This window comes from Pongo pygmaeus, chromosome 1 (genome assembly GCF_028885625.2).
Source record: "Pongo pygmaeus isolate AG05252 chromosome 1, NHGRI_mPonPyg2-v2.0_pri, whole genome shotgun sequence".
NCBI lineage: Eukaryota > Metazoa > Chordata > Mammalia > Primates > Hominidae > Pongo > Pongo pygmaeus.
Window position 1 is genome coordinate 208763204 of NC_072373.2, and position 21831 is coordinate 208785034.

General features: G+C 48.7%; 2 long non-coding RNA genes across 4 annotated transcripts; one reads left to right on the top strand and one right to left on the bottom strand.

Moving 5' to 3' along the window:
* Positions 1-9794: 9794 nt before the first annotated feature.
* On the bottom strand, positions 9795-16928 carry LOC134738870 (uncharacterized). 3 transcript variants are annotated; one of them, XR_010125047.1, is made up of 2 exons: positions 13597-16928; positions 9795-10729 (listed from the first exon to the last, which is right to left on the bottom strand). It is a non-coding gene; the product is annotated as an uncharacterized LOC134738870 (long non-coding RNA). The 3 variants fall into 3 exon arrangements; XR_010125046.1 differs by having other exon boundaries at positions 13523-16928; XR_010125045.1 differs by having other exon boundaries at positions 13486-16928.
* Positions 16929-16978: 50 nt separating this feature from the next.
* On the top strand, positions 16979-19026 carry LOC129012365 (uncharacterized). The gene is made up of 3 exons (XR_008493604.1): positions 16979-17062; positions 18054-18214; positions 18577-19026. It is a non-coding gene; the product is annotated as an uncharacterized LOC129012365 (long non-coding RNA).
* The last annotated feature ends 2805 nt before the right edge of the window (positions 19027-21831 follow it).

The window sequence follows — 21831 nt, forward strand, 5'->3', positions numbered from 1 at the left end:
TCGCTGCAACCTCCACTTCCTGAGTCCTGGTCAAGCAATTCTCCTGCCTTAGCCTCCCAAGTAGCTGGGATTACAGGCACGCGCCACCATGCCCAGCTATTTTTTGTATTTTTAGTAGAGATGGGGCTTCATCATGTTGGCCAGGCTGGTCTTGAACTCCTGACCTTGTGATCCGCCCATCTCAGCCTCCCAAAGTGCTGGGATTACAGGCGTGAGCCACTGCACCCGGCCTATTTTTTATTTTTTTGGAGACAGAGTCTCATTCTGTCACCCATGCTGGAGTGCAGTGGCACAATCTCGACTCACTGCAACCTCTGCCTCCCAGCTTCAAGCAGTTCTCCTGTCTCAGCCTCCCAAGTGAGCGATCTGGGCTCACTGCAATCTCTGCTTCCCAGGTTCAAGGGAAGCTGGGATTACAGGCACGCGCCACCATGTCCGGCTAATTTTTTTTATTTTTAATAAAGGCAGGGGTTCATCATGTTGGCCAGGCTGGTCTCGAACTCCTTACCTCAGGTGATCCACCCCCCTCGGCCTCCCAAAGTGCTGGGATTAGAAGCGTGAGCCACTGAGCCCGGCCTTTATTTATATATTTATTTTCTTTTGACTCAGGATCTCACTCTGTCACTGAGGCTGGAATGCAGTGGCATGATCTCAGCTCACTGAAGCCTTGACCTCCTGGGCTGAAGGAATCCTCCCACCTCACCCTGCTGAGTAGCTGGGACTACAGGTGTGCACCACCATACCTGGCTAATTTTATTATTTTTTTGTAGAAATGGAATCTCACTATGTTGCCCAAGCTATCCTCGAACTCCTGGGCTCAAGTGATCCTCTTGTCTCAGCCTCCCAAATTGTTGGGATTACAGGCGTGAGTCACCATGCCTGGCCAAGAACAGGATTTGATGTATAGAAATTTGACATAAGATGGAGCTGCCTGCAGAGAGAGGGTCAAAAGAACAAGATCCAAGGGACAGCTGAGAAAAGGTCACTCACTGAATCTTCCCCTAATTAAGCAGATTCAGATTCAGATACAGTAGCATTTACTGAGTATTTGTGGACCTGGGGTGCTATGCTAGGGTAACCCTGCCTGAGAATAAGCCAGGACTAAGACAAGTATAGGAGCTGAAGCTCAGAAAGGTGGCATGACTTGTCTGACATCACACATCTAAGTGGTAGAAGTTATTGTTGCTAGAAACGTTCCATTTGTGTTTCTAAGACAGGGCTAAAAACAATAAGTATTGGCCCCAATTGGAGGCGGAGTTTTGGCTCAGAGGAAGTGAAGGGGAGGCCCAGGCTGCTCTGGCGGTGTTGGTGGCTTCCTGCCCAGGAGACCACACCCAGCTTCAAAATCACCATTCTGGGTAGTCAAGTTGTTGCTAGGCACCTAAAGAGGCCCCTGAACTTTGCAGAGCCAACTAAGGGCAGTTAACCTCATCTCACTGCAAGGTCAGATGCAGAACAGAGAAGTGAAGCCTTCCCCTTGTAGTTTTTGTTTTTCTTTTGTTTTGTTCTTATCTCCATCCCTACTTCTTCTACAGGAATTAGTAGTCTCACTCCTTGTTCCCTCCATAACATAGCACCTAGTTGTCACTGATGAACTGTAGATACTTGCGTTTGCTAAAAGGAAATATCTGAAGAAGTAGCAACTGTGACCGGGCACGGTGGCTCACACTGGTAATCCCAGCACTTTGGGAGGCCGAGGTGGACGGATCACGGGCTCAAGAGATCGAGACCACCCTGGCTAACACGGTGAAACCCCATCTCTACTAAAAATACAAAAATTAGCTGGGCGTGGTGGCACGTACCTGTAGTCCCAGCTACTTGGGAGGCTGAGGCAGGCGAATCGCTTGAACCCGGGAAGCGGAGGTTGCAGTGAGCCGAGATCGCGCCATTGCACTCCAGCCTCGCAACAGAGAGAGACTCTGTCTCAAAAAAAAAAGCCAGGCGTGTTGGCTCACACCTGTAATCCCACCGCTTTGGGAGGCCAAGGCGGGCAGATCACGAGGTCAGGAGATCGAAACCATCCTGGCTAACACGGTGAAACTCCGTCTCTACTAATAACACAAAAAATTAGCCAGGCGTGGTGGCGAGCACCTGTAGTCCCAGCTACTTGGGAGGCTGAGGCAAGAGAATGGCATGAACCCGGGAGGTGGAGCTTGCAGTGAGCCGAGATCATGCCACTGCACTCCAGCCTGGGTGACAGAGTGAGATTCTGTCTCAAGGAAAAAAAAAAAAAAAAAAAAAAAAAGAAGGAACAACCATGTCTCCCACAAAAGTCAAAGTGCTCCTTGAGGATCCCCCAGGTGCAGGCCCTGTGTTCAATGCAAAGAACATAGAGAGTCTCCCTCTTCATGGAGCTCACAATCTGCCTGGGACACAAACAAGATGCTGCACTGCAGTGTGATGCTTAGAACGGGGCATGGCACATAACATCTATTTGCTGCATGAGCAAGTACCAAGAACTAAAGCTAAAGTGTTGTAGGAGCTCACAGGGGAGCTTCAAGTGCTAGCTCAAGGCAGAAATCAAAGAAGGCTTCATGAAGGTGACCGTGTCTATCTGCAACATAAAGAATGAACAGTTTGGGAGGGCAAGGTAGGCAGGTCACTTGAGCCTAGGAGTCTAAGACCAGCCTGGGCAACATGGTAAAACTCTTTCTCTACTAAAAATACAAAAAATTAGCCGGGCATGATGGCACACATCTGTACTCCCAGCTACTCGGGAGGCTGAGGTGGGAGGATCACCTGAGCCTGGGAAGTCGAGACCACTGCACTCGAGCTTGGGTGACAGGAATGAGATCTTGTCTCAAAATAAATAAATAAAGAACGAACAAACAGGAGTAGGCTGGCAAAGATTCAGGGAGGGGCATTCCAGGCCAAGGGAAAATGTCCAATTGTCTAATACATGCGTAGCAGTGGGTGGAAAGAGAATGCTTAGCAAAAGAGTCAAGTCATTGTCAAGCGCATTGTACAGAGCTGTCTAGGGAAACTGACCACACGTGATGCTCTGGGAGGACCAGCTGCACTTGAATTCTGCAGCCACCACCACCACTACCACAGTCGACTCCTCATGGCCCCCACACCCGCTGGAGCTGGCCTCCTCTCTGGCAGCTAGGGCCTGGCACCCACTCACTGCTCAGGGAGTAGCTGCCCAACAGATGACATGTTTTTCCATGGCACAAGCCAGTTGCTAGGGATCTCATATTACCTTGTGGTCCTAACACTGGTTTTTCCCAGCAACCATCTCGCAGGAGCACTTTTCAATAACTAGATGAAATTATTATCTTGTGGAACTTGCAGTCAAAATAATCACAAAGGGGAAATAGACAGAAATACAATATGGAAGTATTTCTACGTTGACTTCCTCCTTCCCCCAAGACTCATGGACAGAGTTTTTAGGGTTCTTTAGAAGTGAGGTCTAGACTGATTCAAGAAACAATGACAGACACAGGCACCATCTCAGAGGTGCGGCAATAGAAATGGGGAATTCCTCTATTCCCAAATCCTCACAGAGCCCTTGAAACAGTGGAGCTGCTCTATTCTTTGACATTCAGGTAGTATGACCTTGTGGCAAGGGCATGAGGCTAGGGCCAGATGAAACGAGAGATGAACTGTAGCTTCTCCACTTACTAGGTTTCTTTGGGACAATCTAATCTGTAAATTCACTTCCATAACAAAGAACTGGTACCAAGGGGTTGTTGGGAAACAAAGCTGGTTTCAGAACACGAAAGTTGAGCCCTGGCTCTATCACTTACCTCTCTAAACCTCACTTGTGCCTCAGTGGTTTGAGTCCGTAACTAAATCCTCTACCTTACACTTCTTGCTGGAAAGTAAAAGGCCAAGTACAGCCATACAGCTGCCAAAAAAATTTTTTTTACTTTTTTTTTTTTTTTTTGAGACAGTCTTGCACTGTTGCCCAGGCTGGAGTGTGGTGGTGTGATCTCGGCTCACTGCAACCTCTGCTTCCGAGGTTCAAGGAATTCTTGGGCCTCAGCCACCCGAGTAGCTGGGATTACAGGCATCCAGAACCACACCCAGCTTATCTTTGTATTTTCAGGAGATGGGATTTCACCACGTTGGCCACGCTGGTCTCAAACTCCTGGCCTCAAGTGATCCACATGCTTTGGCCTCCCAAAGTGCTGAGATTACAGGCGTGAGTCACCACACCCAATCAATTTTTTAAATAAAGTAAATCTCTGTATGTTGATAGCAAAAGGCCTCTAAGACTTATTGAGTAATGAAAAAATATGCACTAAACATGCATATTTTTATGTAAATTCTAAAGGAATATATATGTGTATCTGCTCACATAAATATAACTTGTATTTTCTGCTCACATATATATATAATTTGTATTTTCTGGAAGGATACATAAGAAACTGTTAATAATGAGAAGAGGGCCTTTAAGTTTTCTTTTTATATCCTTCTATTCTCCTAGACTTTTCTATCCATATGCAAATATATATTTTTATATATATTACATATAAATATATACATTTATATAAAATATATAAACATTGAAATGTATATATAAATATGTAAATCTATATATGTATATTCTTTTTTTGAGACAGGGTCTCACTCAGCCACCTGAGTTGGAGTGCAATGGCACAATCACAGCTCACTGCAGCCTTGACCTCATGGGCTCAAAGGATCCTCCCGCCTCAGCCTCCTGAGAAGCTGGCAACTACAGGCATACACCACCACACCCGGCTAATTTTTAAATTTTTTGTAGAGACAGGTCTTGCTATGTTGCCCAGGCTGGTCTTGTACTCCTGGCCTCAAGTGATCCTCCCATTCTGGCCTCCCAAACTGCTGGGATTACAGGCATGGCCTCTACTGACATTTTGTTTTGTTTTGAGACGGAGTCTCGCTCTATCGCCCAGGCTGGAGTGCAGTGGCACGATCTCCGCTCACTGCAAGCTCCACCTCCTGGGTTCATGCCATTCTCCTGCCTCAGTTTCCTGAGTAGCTGGGACTACAGGTGTCCGCCACCACACCGAGCTAATTTTTTTTGTATTTTTAGTAGAGACGGGGTTTCACAGTGTTAGCCAGGATGGTCTCGATCTCCTGACCTCGTGATGCGCCTGCCTTGGCCTCCCAAAGTGCTGGGATTACAGGCGTGAGCCCCTGCGCCTGGCCTCTACTGACATTTTTTAAAGGTAAAAGAAATACTTGCAGAACAGGTGTGGTGGCTCACACTTGTAGTCCCAGCTAAGAATGAGACCCAGGCTCTTAAAAAAAAAAGTCAATAGGAATTACCTGGGCAGTGAGATTATGAACCATTTTTTTTCATACGTTTTCTGTATCAAATGAATCTAAGAAATGTTATTTTAAACTGTAAAACAGAGATTTTTAAAAAGCAAAAGAAGGGCCAAGCACAGTGGTTCATGCCTGTAATCCCAGCACTTTGGGAGGCCGAGGTGGGCGGATCACAAGGTCAGGAGTTCGAGACCAACCTGGCCAATATGGTGAAACCCCGCCTCTACTAAAAATACAAAAATTAGCCAGGCATGGTGGCAGGTGCCCATAGTCCCAGCTACTCAGGAGGCTGAGGCAGGAGAATCGCTTAAACCCAGGAGGCGGAGGTTGTATTGAGCCGAGATCACACCACTATACCCCAGCCTGGGAGACACAGCAAGACTGTCTCCAAAATAAATAAATAAATAGCAAAAGAAGAAACACTGTGCATACAGGACATTCTCAAGAAATGTTAAACAAACATTTCCATACATGAGGGATGAAGGTCCATGCCTTGGACAGACATCTAAGGCTCAGATCCTAGCTCCACACTTATTAGCCATATTGCTTAACTGCTGGACCTCAGACTTCTCCTCTGTAAAATAGGTAGATTTACTATTTACCTCACATGATTGTTAGGATTCAATGAATCATAGATGCATCAGTAGAGACTTTGGCACACAGTAAACCATCCCAACTAAATGTTCTACAGGTTGACGATTGGGAGGTGTAGTATTTAGTCTTCACACCAAAGAGCTTCTTTTTTTTTTTTTTCTTGAGATGGAGTCGCGCTCTTGTTGCCCAGGCTGGAGTGCAATGGTGCAATCAAAGCTCACTGCAACCTCCGCCTCCCGAGTTCAAGCAATTCTCTTGCCTCAGCCTCCCGAGTAGCTGGCATTACAGGCATGTGCCACCATGCCCGGCTAATGTTGTATTTTTAGTAGAGACAAGGTTTCTCCATGTTGGTCAGGCTGGCCTCGAAATCCCAACCTCTGGTGATCCGCCCGCCTCGGCCTCCAAAAGTACTGGGATTACAGGCATGAGCCACTGCGCCCAGCCAAGAGCTTTTTAAGATTTGCCAAAGTAGGTGGTATGTACTCAAGCACATAATAGGAATTTTTTGGTTTTTTTTGAGATGTAGTCTCGCTGTCACTTAAGCAGGAGTGCAGTGGCGTGATCTCTGCTCACTGCAACCTCCACCTCCCAGGTTCAAGCGATTCTCGTGCCTTAGCCTCCCAAGTAGCTGAGACTACAGGAATGCGCCACAATGCCTAGCTAATTTTTTTACTTTTAGTAGAGACGGGGTTTCACCATGTTGGCCAGGCTGGTCTGGAACTCCTGACCTGAAGTGATCCACCCACCTTGGCCTCCCAAAGTGCTGGGATGACAAGCATGAGCCACCACGCCCAGCCATATAATGGGGATTTCAAGACTAATTTATTATATATCCCACTCTTCCTACAGCATTCTCAGTTCAACGTTAAGCCTGAGGCCAGGGATTGGAGGGCTGAGCTCCATGATCCCCGCAAATGGCCATGATGAACTCTCCTACATAATCAGTGGTTCTCGACCAGGGGCAATTTTGCACACACCCTCACCCCCACCCCCAGGACATTTGACAGTGTCTGGAATCATTTTTGGTTGTCACATCCAGACAGATGCTACTGGCATCTGGCAGGTAGAGGTCAGGGATGCTGCTAAACATCCTCCAATGCACAGGGCACGCCCCACAACAGTTATCTGGCCCAAAATGTCAACAGTGCCAAGGCTGAGGAATTCTGTACTAGGGTCACTCAATTCAAGAAACCTCAGCTGACCAGGCGTGGTGGCTCATGCCTATAATCCCAGCACTTTGGGAGGCTGAGGTAGGAGGATCATTTGAGCACAGGAGTTCGAAAACAGTCTGGGCAACATAGCAAGGCCCTGTCTCTACAAAAAAAATTAAAAATTAGCTGGGTGTGGTAGCACATACCTGTAGTCCTAGCTACTTGTGAGGCTGAGGTAGGAAGATCGCCTGAGCCCAGGAGGTCAAGGCTGCAGTGAGCCGTGATCCTACCACTCAACTCCAGCTTCAGTGACTGAGAGAGACCCAGTCTCAAAAAAAAAAAAAAAAAAAAAAGGCCGGCCTCAGTGGCTCATGCCTGTAATCCCAGTACTTTGGGAGGCCAACGCAGGTGGATCACCTGAGGTCAGGAGTTCAAGACCATCCTGGCCAATATGGTGAAATCTTGTCTCTACTAAAAATACAAATTCACTGGGCGTGGTGGCACGCCTGTAATCCCAGCTGCTTCGGAAGCTGAGGCAGGAGAATCGCTTGAACCAGGAGGCAGAGGTTGCAGTGAGTTGAGATCGTGCCATTGCACTCCAGCCTGGGTGACAAAAGCAAAACTCCATCTCAAAAAAAAAGAAAAGAGGCCAGGCGTGGTGGCTCACGCCTGTAATCCTAGCACTTTGGGAGGCCGAGGTGGGATGATCACTTGAGGTCAGGAGTTCGAGACCAGCCTGGCCAACATGGGGAAATCCTGTCTCTACTAAAAATACAAAAATTAGCCAGGCGTAGTGGCGTGTGCCTGTAATCCCAGCTACTCAGGAGGCTGAGGCAGGAGAATCGCTTGAACCTGGGAGGCAGAGGTTGCAGTGAGCCAAGATGGTGCCACTGCACTACAGCCTGGGCAACAGAGCAAGACTCTGTCTCAAAAAAAAAAAAGGAAAAGAAAGAAAGAAACTTCAGCTGTTGTGTCATAAAATCTGTGAGTCCACCTGTAAAGCCAGGTCCTTTACTTGCAGACCAAATCTTAGATCACTGAAGCAGCTGAGAAACTGATGGAGGCCAGGAAATTCCTGAACGCCAGGAGTTCCGGATCCCTGCAGACTAAAGGAAATACCTTCAGAATGTTTCAAAATACTATAATCCTATCAGTGATACTAACTCCTTTGCCAATGTTACATTTTACTATTCAAATTAAGGATAGAAAACCTTACCTTACAGTGGCCGGGCACGGTGGTTCACACGTATAAGCTTTGGGAGGCCAAAGCAGGCAGATCATGAGGTCAGAGTTTGAGACCAGTCTTGCCAACATCCCGTCTCTACTAAAAATACAAAAAATTAGCCAGGTGTGGTGGTGGATGCCTGTAATCCCAGCTACTTGGGAGGCTGAGGCAGGAGAATCACGTGAACCTTGGAGGCAGAGGTTGCAGTGAGCCGAGATCATGCCTTTGCACTCCAGCCCAGGTGACAGTATGAAACTTCGTCTCAAAAAAAGAAAAGAAAAGCTTACCTTACAGTTACTAGAAAGCATAATTAACTCATCTTATGGTTACTGTTCCCGGAACACTATATACCATTGCATTCCCATGCTTTTGCCTTCTGTCCAATGATCTACTTCTCTTCCAAAATTCCATTAAAATGTCACTTCTCCACCTTGACTGTCCTCTCTCCTCTGCTTATAATTTTTTTTTTTTTTTTTTTTTTTTAAAGACGGAGTCTTGCTCTGTCACCCAGGCTGGAGTGCTGTGGTGCGATCTCGGCTGACTGCAAGCTCTGCCTCCCAGGTTCACACCATTCTCCTGGCTCAGCCTCCTGAGTAGCTGAGACTACAGGCGCCCGACTAATTTTTTTGTATTTTTAGTAGAGACGGGGTTTCACCGTGTTAGCCAGGATGGTCTCGATCTCCTCACATCGTGATCCGCCCGCCTCGGCCTCCCAAAGTGCTGGGATTACAGGCGTAAGCCACTGCACCCGGCCTGTAATTTTTTAAAAAATAAAAAATATTTTATCTTGGTGCTATTTCAAAACAAGATACCAAAAGCAAGGCTGGTTTTACTCCGACATTTCTAACAATGTATTTTTAATGCTTTTTCCTCTCTTCAAAAATGACACACTTCCTTAAAAGTGAGTTTTACATTTCCATTCTAGAACAGTCACAGAGGCACAGGAAGTACTCAACAAACCCCAGCAGAATCGAGAGTTCCAGCATGCAGCTGACCACTCCCTATACCAAAAGCTGTTTCTGAAGTAGCACCAAGTTTGTTAGAGAAGGAGCAGAGCTACAAGTCCCAGAGCCAGGCCACAGAGGCAGACAGGTTCCTCCGAACTGGGTTGTGCTGGGAAGGCTGCTGCTGTTTACCCTGCCTGTCACAGACACAGCTACTGCTCTATGTCAGCTGTCAGAAACAGAACAGGTCTCCACACACAGAAAAACAAGGATGACCTCTGTTGCGGAAAAAGCAAAACACAGTAGCGTTGGGGAGCTTTACAGTAAGTTCTCTTGCAGAAAGGCAAGCTATAGAACAAAGGTGACAGACATGGTGAAACAGCCAATCAAACAGCTCTGTGGACAGGTTACTTACCTCTTATGACAGTTTGACCCCTTTCTCAGTTCTGTCCAATCTAAATCTTGACTTTGAATATAAAGGCCAGGACTGTTCCTATTTCCCAGCACAACAAACACCACAGCCATAGTTCTTATCGCTAGCTCTCATCTACACCTGATAATTATCTCACCTGTCTCCAATTGCTGACTACTAAGCGCTAACCTGATTAATCACCACAGGACATATTTATTGAGGACCAAACTTTAATATTTCAAGGGCACCCCAAATGAGTTACTAGTGGGGTTACATAAGCTTTCATTCATGCCACCAAACCAAGATTCATGAATTCTGAAAGTTAAAGTTGATTACCTCTTTGGATACATAAAAACAATATATTAAAGCATGTCACAAAGTGCAAAAAAAAAAAAAAAAAAAGAGGCATCCAGCAGACGAAAAATAGGCTCTTGGAAAAGCCCAAAGCAGCAGGCTGATTGTCCTAACAGGAGGACAGAGAAACTCTTTCTGTAGGAAATAAAGCTGCCTCAGCCAGAGAGAGATCCAGACATGGGTTTTGATGGATTCTTATTACAACCAAAGACAAGCTCAAAGAAAGTGGAAGTTCAGATTTCCCACGGGTGCAGCTGGATCTTGCATCCAAGAGAACGCTTGGTTGACTTCTCATATGTAGGCTGAGCAAGAAGCAAGCAGCAACACTTAGCCAGTGATTCTGATTCCAGGCTCACATCTGTGTGGTTGAGCTCTGAGCTCCTCGGGCAGGACAGCCTGGAATCGCTCCTGCACCAGCATTTCCACAGTCTGCTCCTTTGTGTGGATATCAGGTCTCAGCCACCGTCCAGCAAGGTCCTAGAGATGCCTGAGGACATCCCTGGGGCCAGCTGCATCCTCATAGCAGAACTTCCTGAATCTCTGCCAGGAGGCTTTCTAGCATGGTCTTAAAATCTTCAACAGAGTGTTCACTGAGGCTCTCTGGTGGGAGCCCAGAAGGCTCTCGTGGAACCTGGACCTGGAAAGCAGGTAGTAGGACAACTTCTGGCTCCTCAGTCCATCATTTCATTGGGTAGTGATATCATTTGATCATTCTGGACTTCTGTATTTCTTTGTGTCTCTGGGTACACTTCAGTCTCAATTCTGGAACTCTAAGAAAAAACGTTTCAGACTTCTAGGCACAAAGAGAAAAGTAAGAATCAGCAAAAACAGACCATAAAAGCTGTTAAACCACTCTGATCTCATGGATCTGGTCCAGACCCAGGTTCCATCAGCCTTCCAATCTTAACAGGGTTTCTTAATAAAGCTACTAGAAACTCTATTTTTGTCTTCTTCTTGGTAGATCAATTAACACAATTGAGAAAACATGACAGTGGTTTACCAAAATAAGAAATGTAGGTTCTCAAAGCCGATTGAAGAATACTGGCCTTGCTAGAGAATCGTGCATTCATTTTGTCTCTCACTATGAAGTATTTTACCTTACGTTGAAACAAGAATTGCATATGCACATGATTTGCTTGGAAGAGGGCTTTAAAATCATGGGTGTTTGCTTCCTCCAACCATTTTTTTTTTCTTTTTTGGAGACAGTGTCTTGCCCTGTTGTTCAGGCTGGAGTGCAATGGCATGATTTCGGCTCACCGCAACCTCCGCCTCCCAGGTTCAAGCAATTCTCCTGCCTCAGCCTCCTGAGTGGCTGGGATTACAGACACGTGCCACCACCTCCAGCTATATTTTGTATTTTTAGTAGAGATAGGCTTTCACCAGGTTGATCAGGCTGGTCTCGAACTCCTGACCTCGTAATCTGCCGCCATCGGCCTCCCAAAGTGCTGGGATTACAGGCATGAGCCACCAGGCCTGGCCCCTCCAACCATTTTTATATAACATTTGCTGTGTCTACAAAGCAATTTATGAAGAAGAGCTAAAAGAGGAGAATAAGGTCAGTTCATTTATATCTAATCTACTGACTTTCTACCTCCCTCCATCTCTTTCATCATGATTAAAGAATAGCAAACATTAACAAGTACTTCAAAGGAGCAGTGCACTATGATTGCACCTGTGAATAGCCACTGCACTCCAGCCTGAGCAACACAGCAAGAGCTCTTAAAAAAAAGAAAAAGAAAGCCAGGCAAGGTAGCTCATGCCTGTAATCCCAGCACTTTGGGAGGCCAAGGTGGGCGGATCAACTGAGGTCAGGAGTTCAAGACCAGCCTGGCCAATATAGTGAAACCCCATCTCTACTAAAAATACAAAAATTATGGCCGGGCTCTGTGGCTCACGCCTGTAATCCCAGCACTTTGGGAGGCCAAGGTGGGTGGATCACCTGAGGTCAGGAGTTCGAGACCAGCCTGACCAACATGGAGAAACCCCGTCTCTACTAAAATTACAAAAATTAGCTGAGGATGGTGGCACATGCCTGTAATCCCAGCTACTCGGGAGGCTGAGGCAGGAGAATGGCTTGAACCCAGGAGGCAGAGGTTGCTGTGAGCTGAGATCGTGCCACTGTACTCCAGCCTGGACAACAAGAACAAAACTCCATCTCAAAAAAAAAAAAAAAAAAAAAAAGGTGGATCACTTGAGCCCAGGAATTTGAGACCGGCCTCGAAGGGGGTAACATGGCAAAACCCTATCTCTACAAAAAATACAAAAAAAAAAAAAATTATCTGGGTGTGGTGGCACATGCCTGTAGTCCCAGCTACTAGGGAGGCTGAGGTAGGAGAACCACCTGAGCCTGGGAGGTAGAGGCTGCAGTGAGCCGTGATCATGCCACTGCACTCCAGCCTGGGCAACAGAGTCCTCGCCTCCAAAAAAAAAAAGAACCCAGATTAAGATCAAGAATGAAGCACCTCTGATCAGTATGTGAGACTTGTCAAAATCCTAACAGAGTACACTTCCAACCCTTTGGATATTTGAGAGCTCCAGGATTATCAAACCAGCTATAGTCGTTGGGGGGGGGGGGGGCAAATTAAATACCTGTAAAATGCCAGAAAAAAAGTGTTTGCTTCATTTGGGCTAGGGCCCCAGTTCAGAGTTATTTATAGGAAAACACATCCTATGTTAATTAACTTTAAAACAAGAGACAGAGAGTTCAAATAACAGAAATGACTAAATTAATTCTCACATTAGGGTACAGCCCCATGACGCAGTCACTTTTCAAGGATCATCATTTTCTTTTATTTATTTATTTATTTATTTACCCAAATGTGTTTTTAATTATAGCATTAACAAAGATAAAGCAAAATCAGGGAAGTACAAAATAATTACATGCGAGTCTAACAAAATAAACATCATTTGTTCTTAGATTCTACGTACTTCCTCTAAACCTGCTGTTTTTCCAAATATTGGACCTTTTCCTCTTTACTAGTTTTCTTTTTTTTTTTTTTATGAAGTATTTATTGATGATTCTTGGGTGTTTCTCGAGAGGGGGATATGGCAGGGTCATAGGATGATAGTGGAGAGAAGGTCAGGAGATAAACACATGAACAAAGGTCTCTGGTTTTCCTAGGCAGAGGTCCCTGCGGCCTTCTGCAGTGTTTGTGTCCCTGGGTACTTGAGATTAGGGAGTGGTGATGACTCTTAAAGAGCATGCTGCCTTCAAGCATCTGTTTAACAAAGCAATCTTGCACCGCCCTTAATCCATTTAACCCTGAGTTGACACAGCACGTTTCAGAGAGCAAGGGGCTGGGGGAAAGGCCATAGATCAACAGCATCCCAAGGCAGAAGAATTTCTCCTAGTCAGAACAAACTGGAGTCTCCTACGCCCACCTCTTTCTACACAGACACAGCAACAATCTGATCTCTCCTTTCTTTTTCCCACACATCCCCCCCTTCTTTTCAACAAAACCGCCATGGCCCACTCCCGATGGTCGCTGTCTCTTCGGAGCTGTTGGGTACACCTCCCAGACAGGGCGGCCGGGCAGAGGCGCTCCTCACCTCCCAGACAGGGCGGCCGGGCAGAGGCGCTCCTCACCTCCCAGACGGGGCGGCTGGGCAGAGGCGCTCCTCACCTCCCAGACGGGGCGGCCGGGCAGAGACGCTCCTCACCTCCCAGACGAGGCGGCTGGGCAGAGGCGCTCCTCACTTCCTCCCAGACAGGGTGGCAGCCAGGCAGAGGCACTCCTCACCTCCCAGAAAGGGCGGCCGGGCAGAGGCGCTCCTCACTTCCCAGACAGGGCGGCCGGGCAGAGGCACTCCTCACTTCCTCCCAGACGGGGTGGCGGCCGGGCAGAGGCGCTCCTCACTTCCCAGACGGGGCGGCCGCACAGAGGCGTTCCTCACCTCCCAGACGGGGTGGCCGGGCAGAGGCGCTCCTCACATCCTAGACGGGGCGGCCGGGCAGAGGTCCTCCTCATCTCCCAGACGGGGCGGCCGGGCAGAGGCGCTCCTCACCCCCCAGACGGGGCGGCCGGGCAGAGGCACTCCTCACTTCCTCCCAGATGGGGTGGCGGCCGGGCAGAGGCGCTCCTCACATCCCAGACGGGGCGGCTGGGCAGAGGCGCTCCTCACCTCCCAGACGGGGCGGCCGGGCAGAGACGCTCCTCACCTCCCAGACGGGGCGGCTGGGCAGAGGCGCTCCTCACATCCCAGACGGGGCGGCCGGGCAGAGGTCCCCCTCACCTCCCTGACGGGGCGGCCGGGCAGAGGCGCTCCTCACTTCCCAGACGGGGCGGCCGGACAGAGGCGCTCCTCACTTCCTCCCAGACAGGGTGGCGGCCGGGCAGAGGCGCTCCTCACTTCCTCCCAGACGGGGTGGCGGCTGGGCAGAGGCGCTCCTCACCTCCCAGACGGGGCGGCTGGGCAGAGGCGCTCCTCACCTCCCAGACGATGGGCGGCCGGGCAGAGGCGCTCCTCACCTCCCAGACGGGGCGGCCAGGCAGAGGCGCTCCTCGCTTCCCAGACGGGGTGGCGGCCGGGCAGAGGCGCTCCTCACTTCCCAGATGGGGCCGCCAGGCAGAGGCGCTCCTCACTTCCTCCCAGACGGGGTGGCGGCCAGGCAGAGGCGCTCCTCAACTCCCAGACAGGGCGGCCGGGCAGAGGTGCTCCTCATCTCCCAGACGGGGTGGCCGGGCAGAGGTGCTCCTCACTTCCTCCCAGACGGGGTGGCGGCCGGGCAGAGGCACTCCTCACCTCCCAGACGGGGAGGCCGGGCAGAGGCGCTCATTTTCTTTTTTTTTTTTGAGATGGAGTCTTGCTCTGTTGCCCAGGCTGGAGTGCAGTGGCTCACTGCAACCTCTGCCTCCCAGGTTCAAGCAATTCTCCTGCCTCAGCCTCCTAAGTAGCTGGGACTACGGTGCGTGCCACCAGGCCCAGCTAATTTTTTTTGTATTTTTAGTAGAAATGAGGTTTCACCATGTTAGCCAGGATGGTCTCGATCTCCTGATCTCATGATCCGCCCGCCTTGCCTCGGCCTCCCAAAGTGCTGGGATTACAGGTGTGAGCCACCGTGCCCGGCCCATTGTTTTCTTTAATACTTTCTTCCCTCAAAGAACTAATCCCTTCCAGACATATAATACATAGCAGGAGAGTTGACATTTAAAATCCCTCCTACCTCAGAGAATCTCTCAAATCCGTTTCCTGGGCAACAATTGACAGAAGCCAACAATCACTAATGCTGACTAGCTGCTGCCGTGCACCCAGCACCTAGTCATCCCTTCTCTAAAGGTTCCCTGACCCATTTCTTAGGAGACTTTAATTGATTCTAGACCCAGCAGCTTGGATATTCTTAGGAGTACACCAGTTCTTCTCATATTATCTTGGTTTTTGCTCAGTTAATAAGGTGTGCTCATCCCCCAAAGTAAGCTGTTACTAACCTAGGGTGGTGAGTAGGGAAAAGCAGAATCACTTAGGGGTGACTTGGACTAAAATATTTCATCCAAGAAAGGTTGGATGAAACATTGTGGGAAAGCAAAATCTTGGGAACGACCTAAGTGACCATCAACATGGAAATGATTGCAGTACAGTCAACCACTCAGTGGTGCCGCCATGTAAAAAACGAAGCAGGCTTATGAGTACTGGTAAGAAAGCTGTCCATATCACAACATGACTAAGGTCCCGACCGATGTATAGTATGACCCCCCCATCTTAGGAAATTAAAAATACATACATACAGGCAAATAAAACCTGATATATCCAAATAATAGAAAGTTATCAAAGAAATTAATTGTATTTACTTCTGAAGGGCAGAAACAGTAGAAGGGGGAAACACTTTTCATTTTACATCTTTCTGCATTGTTTTCTAACTACACGTGTATTACTTTTATAACAACTCATGAGGAAGAAAACTTCTCAGGCTTTCCCCTCCTGCCCAAAAACCTTTCTGAGTGAAAACCCCTAACCCATTTAGGAAAACACCCTTTTATTACTTCTTCTAGCTCCCAGCACCCAACGTCTTTACAACCCAGGTTTCTAGGAACAGACTGTCAGTGGGCCTTTTTCTTTTTTTTTTTTTTTTTTTGAGACAGTCTCACTCTGTCGCCCAGGCTGGAGCGCAGTAGTGTGATCTTGGTTCACTGCAACCTTTCCGCCTTCTGGGTTCAAGCAATTCTCTGCCTCAGCCTCCCGAGTAGCTGGGATTACAGGCACCCACCACCACACCTGGCTAATTTTTATGTTTTTAGTAGAGACGGGGTTTCACCATGTTGACCAGGCTGGTCTCGAACTCCCGACTTCGGGTGATCCACCCGCCTCGGCCTCCCAAAGTGCTGGGATTACAGACGTGAGCCACCACGCCCGGCAGTCAGTGGGCCAATTCTTAAGGCTGGCTCTCAAAGATGAACCAGCACCACAATTTACCCGGCTTATAAATCCTATCAGCTTCAGAAGACGACTTACCAAACACAAACTTATCCTCACCAGTTAATAACTCCTTTTCTTTGCTCAAAAACCCAGTGACAAAAAAATAACTCCAGGCCAGGCACAGTGGCTCATGCTTGTAATTCCAGCACTTTGGAAGGCCGAGGCGGGTGGATCACTTGAGATCAGGAGTTCAACACCAGGCTGGCCGACATGGTGAAACCGTCTCTACTAAAAATGGAAAACATTAGCCAGGCGTGGTGACATGCGACTGTAATCCCAGTTACTCGAGGGGCTGAGGCAGGAGAATCACTTGAACCCATGTGGCGGAGAAGGTTGCAGTGAGGCAACATCGCGGCACTGCAACTCCGGCCTGGGCATCAGAGCGAGACTCCGTCTCAAAAAAAGAAAAAATAACTCCAGTGCACTGCGCCCTTACTTCCTATCTAACATTGTGCCGAACGTTATACATAGATCCTCCTCCGTATGATCCTTAGTTCAGGATCATAAACTCTTGATAAATTACTGCCCCAAGAACCTCCAGTGACATCAACCGCTGCTACTATTTTTGGAATTCTGCCGCCCAGACACCCCACACTGCATTCCCTCACAACTGATCCTCCCGATAGCCCATGGGGTAGACACTGTTATTTCCATTCACAGATAACGAAGTGAGGCTCGGAGGGAGGGGACTTGCCCAAAGCCACAAGGATGAAAGGTAGTGCGATGACTCAACCGATAAAAATAATCCCGGTTGTGGTGGGGGGAGCTGAGCCCGACTCCTCCCACTATGCTGCCGCGGCTCCGAAGGCCTAGCCCGAGTGCGGAAATGGGCTTCTAGGGTTCCAGGACGAGGTCCACCTCCAGAGCTGCAGTGAGGTCCAAGTCAGCCCGAGAAGCCAGCAGGTCCCACATTTCAATCATTTCCCTACCCCAAAGGCAGGGACTCCCCACTCCTGGGGCAGGCAGCCACTGTGGCCGCGAGCAAGCGTACGCGGGGTAGGAAGAAGGAAGGGGACGGGGGAACGTTCACCTACGCAGCTGCCACCTCGGAGGACAGGGGAGCGGGTGACGAGGGAAGATCAGGATAATACCCTAACTCCCACAAATGACTCCTGGAAAGGGAGACCACCACTACCCGAGCTTTGGAGCGCCGCGCGGGAACCGGAAGTCATTCCCCGCCCGGAAGTTAAAAGGAGGGGCGTAGGTTGGAAGGAGGGGCGCCGGGTCTCTCTAGCCTCCGCGGTACTCCGCAGCTTCATGGTTTTAACTCTTGGTGGTCTTTTGACCGTCCTCAGTCCTTACCGTGCGGAGTTTTGGATACATTCTAAGCAGCTTTTTCGCTCCGGAGAAGTTATTTGTCTTTCTGAGCCGCAGTTTGCCCAACTGCAAAATGGAAAGAAATGAAGCAGGAATTAAGATACTCTACGAGCTCGCCCACAGCTGAGTCAGGGCCCCATTCTGAGGTTACACCCTTAAGCCTTTGCACCACTCAAAGGAAGGAAACCAAGAGAGAGGGGTGGGTGGCTGCTGTTTGGAGACAGTGGTCCTTGTATTGGCGCCCAGCGGAATCACTCCAGATGAGTCGGTGGATAGTCTATAGGTCCCGCCTCATTGGACGCAAACAGCAGGGGGCATATGGCCGTGGGGAGTTGATACAGCCTGTCCGGGGTGGGACTCTGTGTGTATGGGAGGCTAAATCTCAGCAGGACTTTTCCAGTTGCTACCAGACTACGCGCTGTCGCCTGATGGTTAAGAACTGAAGCTTTAGCCGTGCGCGGTGGCTCACGCCTGTAATCCCAGCACTTTAGGAGGCAGAGGCGGGTGGATCACCTGAGGTCAGGAGTTCGAGACCAGCTTGACCAACAAGGTGAAACCCAGTCTTTACTAAAAATACAAAAATTAGCCGGGCGTGCTGGCAGGCGCCTGTGGTCCCAGCTGCTCGGGAGACTGAGACAAGAGAATTGCTTGAACCCGGGAGGCGGAGGTTGCAGTGATCCGAGATTGCACCACTGCACTCCAGCCCGGACGAGGGAGCAAGACTCCATCTCAAAAATGAAGCTTTGAAGTCATACTGATCTGGTTTGCGTCTGATCACACAGGTTCAATGACACAGCCGGCTAGAGGAAGCAGAGATGCTAACCACTGCATCCGCGATCTTAACCCTGAAGGGGAGGGATTGAGCTGTTAGAGAGAGGTACTCAGTTGACTTATCCCTCCCTCTCTTTCCAGCTGGCGTATCCGAATGGGCTGAGCTACCGGATTAAGAGGGACACCCCAAAGCCCCCATTGCTGGGTTATTGCTCCAGAGCCAATGTCCTTGGGCAAAGGAAGATATGCCCTTTGTCTACACTGCACTGCTGGTCTGTAAACTCCTAGACGGCCAGCTGGTGGTTCACAAACCAGGACTCCTTGCTCTGGCCCTACTCCTACCTACCAGAATGACCGTGAACCCTTCCCCACTCACTCCTACAACCAGGTTTCCATCTCCTCTCTCAGCTTAGGTTTCCCTAACTGTAAAATAAAAGGGTTGGACTAGGTTAAGGACTTCCAGCTGTTTCTCTCTCCCACACTCTAAGTTTCCTTAGGAATGCTTCAGAAAACAGCAGGGGTTTGGGCAAGGATGCCGTTTGAGCCCAGAGCAACTCCAATTTCATAGGTACATAAATTTATGTGAAAGTATATACGTTTAGGCTTGTGTAAGATTATTTTATCATCCCAGGTAAAATTCAGCCTTTGTACTTCATCTTTCCCCACCCTCCTGCTCACTCAGTTTGCTCCAAGAACACTGACCTTCTGGTTATTTTGCAAATCTGACAAACTCATCTTCACCTCTTTTTCTTTTTTTTTTTTTTTTTTTTTTTGAGACGGAGTTTCGCTCTTGTTGTCTAATCTAGAGTGCAATGGTGTGATCTCGACTCACTACAACCTCTGCCTCCCGGATTCAAGCGATTGTCCTGCCTCAGCCTCCCGAATAACTGGGATTACAGGCACGAGCCACCACACCCGGCTAATTTTTTGTACTTTTAGTAGAGACGGGGTTTTGCCATATTGGCCAGGCTGGTCTCCAACTCCTGACCTCAGGTGATCCCCCCACCTCAGCCTCCCAAAGTGCCGGGATTACAGGTGTGAGCCACCATGCCTGGCCTTTTTTTGAGACAGAGTCTCATTCTGTCACCCAGGCTGGAATGCAGTGGCATGATCTCGGCTCACTGCAACTTCCACCTCCTGGGTTGAAGTGATTCTCTTGCCTCAGCCTCCCAAGTAGTTGAGATTACAGATTTACACAACCGTGTCCAGCTAATTTTTGTATTTTTAGTAGAGACAGGGTTTTGCCATGTTCCCCAGGCTGGTCTTGAACTCCTGACCTCAAGTGATCCACCCACCTCGGCTTCCCAAAGTGCTGGGATTACAGGCGTGAGCCATCGCACCCAGCCTCATCTTCACTTCTTTTGCTGATCTCTGCTTGCAGTGCTCTTTCCTGAGATCTGTTCACCCAGGTTCCAGTTCAACTGTAGCATCTCCTTTTCTGCCCACCTCCTCTATCCCCCGACCCTGGGCACCCTTCCAATTCCTTTATAACCTGTTACTTTGCTTTTGTGATTACCTAGTTATTTTCTATCTCGTCCACTAGAGGCAGGGTCCACAAAGCTAAGGACCTTGTCTGCCCTGTCACCACCATGACCCCAGTACTTAAAACTGAGCATAGGCCGGGCGCGGTGGCTCACGCCTGTAATCCCAGCACTTTGGGAGGCCGAGATGGGCAGACCACAAGGTCAGGAGACTGAGACCATCCTGACTAACACGGTGAAACCTCGTCTCTACCAAAAATACAAAAAAATTAGACGGGCGTGGTGGCAAGTGTCTGTAGTCCCAGCTACTCGGGAGGCTGAGACAGGAGAATGGCATGAACCCGGGAGGCGGAGCTTGCAGTGAGCCAAGGTCACACCACTGCACTCCAGCCTGGGCGACAGAGCAAGACTCCATCTCAAAAAAAAAAACTGAGCATAGGAGCCAGGCACAGTGGCTCACGCCTATAATCCCAGCACTTTGGGAGGCCGAGGCAGGCGGATCACCTGAGGTCAGGAATTTGAGACCAGCCTGGCTAACATGGTGAAACCCCATCTCTACTAAAAATACAAAACTTAGCTGGGCATGGTGGCAGGCGCCTGTAATCCCAGCTACTAGGGAGGCTGAGGCAGGAGAATTGCTTGAACCTGGGAGGCGGAGGTTGCAGTGAGCTGAGATTACGCCATTGCACTCCAGCCTGGGTGAGAAGAGTGAAACTCCATCTCAAAAAAAAACAAATAACAACAACAACAACAACAAACTAAGCATACGCTGGACAAACACTGAATGAATGAATCAATGAGTGAGTAAAGGAACACAGCAGCTGGGCATGGTGGCTCACACCTGTAATCCCGACACTTTTGGAGGCTGAAGCAGGAGGATCCCTTGAGCCCAAGAGTTTGAGACCAACCAAGGCAACATAGTGAGACCCATCTCTACAGAAATTTTTTAAAAATCAGTCTGGTGTGGTGGTGCACGTCTGTCATCCCAGCTACTTGGGAGGCTGAAGTGGGAGGATCACTTTAGCCTGGGAGATTGAGGCTGCAGTGAACTGTGATTGAGCCACTGCACTCCAGCCTGGGCGGATAGAACAAAACTCAGTCTCAAAAAAAAAAAAAAAAAAAAAATGGTCTGGGCATGGTGGCTCACGCCTGTAATCCCAGTACTTTGGAAAGCTGAGGCGGGTGGATCACCTGAGGTCAGGAGTTCGAGACCAGCCTAAGCAACATGGTAAAAACCCATCTCTACTAAGAATACAAAATTAGCTGGGTGTGGTGGTGCATGCCTGTGACCCCAGCCACTTGGGAGGCTGAAGCAGAAGAATTGCTTGAACCCGGGAGGCAGAGGTTGCAGTGAGCCAAGATTGTACCACTGCACTCCAGCTTGGGCAACAGAGTGAGACTCCATCTCAAAAGGAAAAAAAAAAAGAGAAAGCCTGAATTTTGTGACAAATCCAATCTGATAAAGACCACTGGGGATATAGCTGTAGTTTAACAAAATTAGGCTTATTAACTTGTTGTAGCAAGAGAGACAACACACCAGAGAAACTGCGGAGGGTCTCACCAAACAAAGGAAGAAATGGGATTATCATAGGATTTGGGGGAGGTTGGAGTTTAGGTGAAATTGAAATGAAGCCGTGTTGATAGGTGCAAAGCAAAGCTGGCAATGTGTAAAGGGGTTAACATCTGGCGTGGGCTGAGAATCAGACTCAGAGTCTTGTTTCCTTGGGCGCCACAAAGGTAAGACAAATATGGACTAATGTGTCCAAAAACCCTTTATCTGAAGCTCTGCATCTGGGTAGATACAGGCTATGTCTCTGTATCAAACCTGGCTCTTCTGACCCACTAGAGAAGCCTGGGATGTTCTGCTCTCACTGATGTGATTTCAAACAGCAAAGTTTCTGGCAGTCTCTGATTT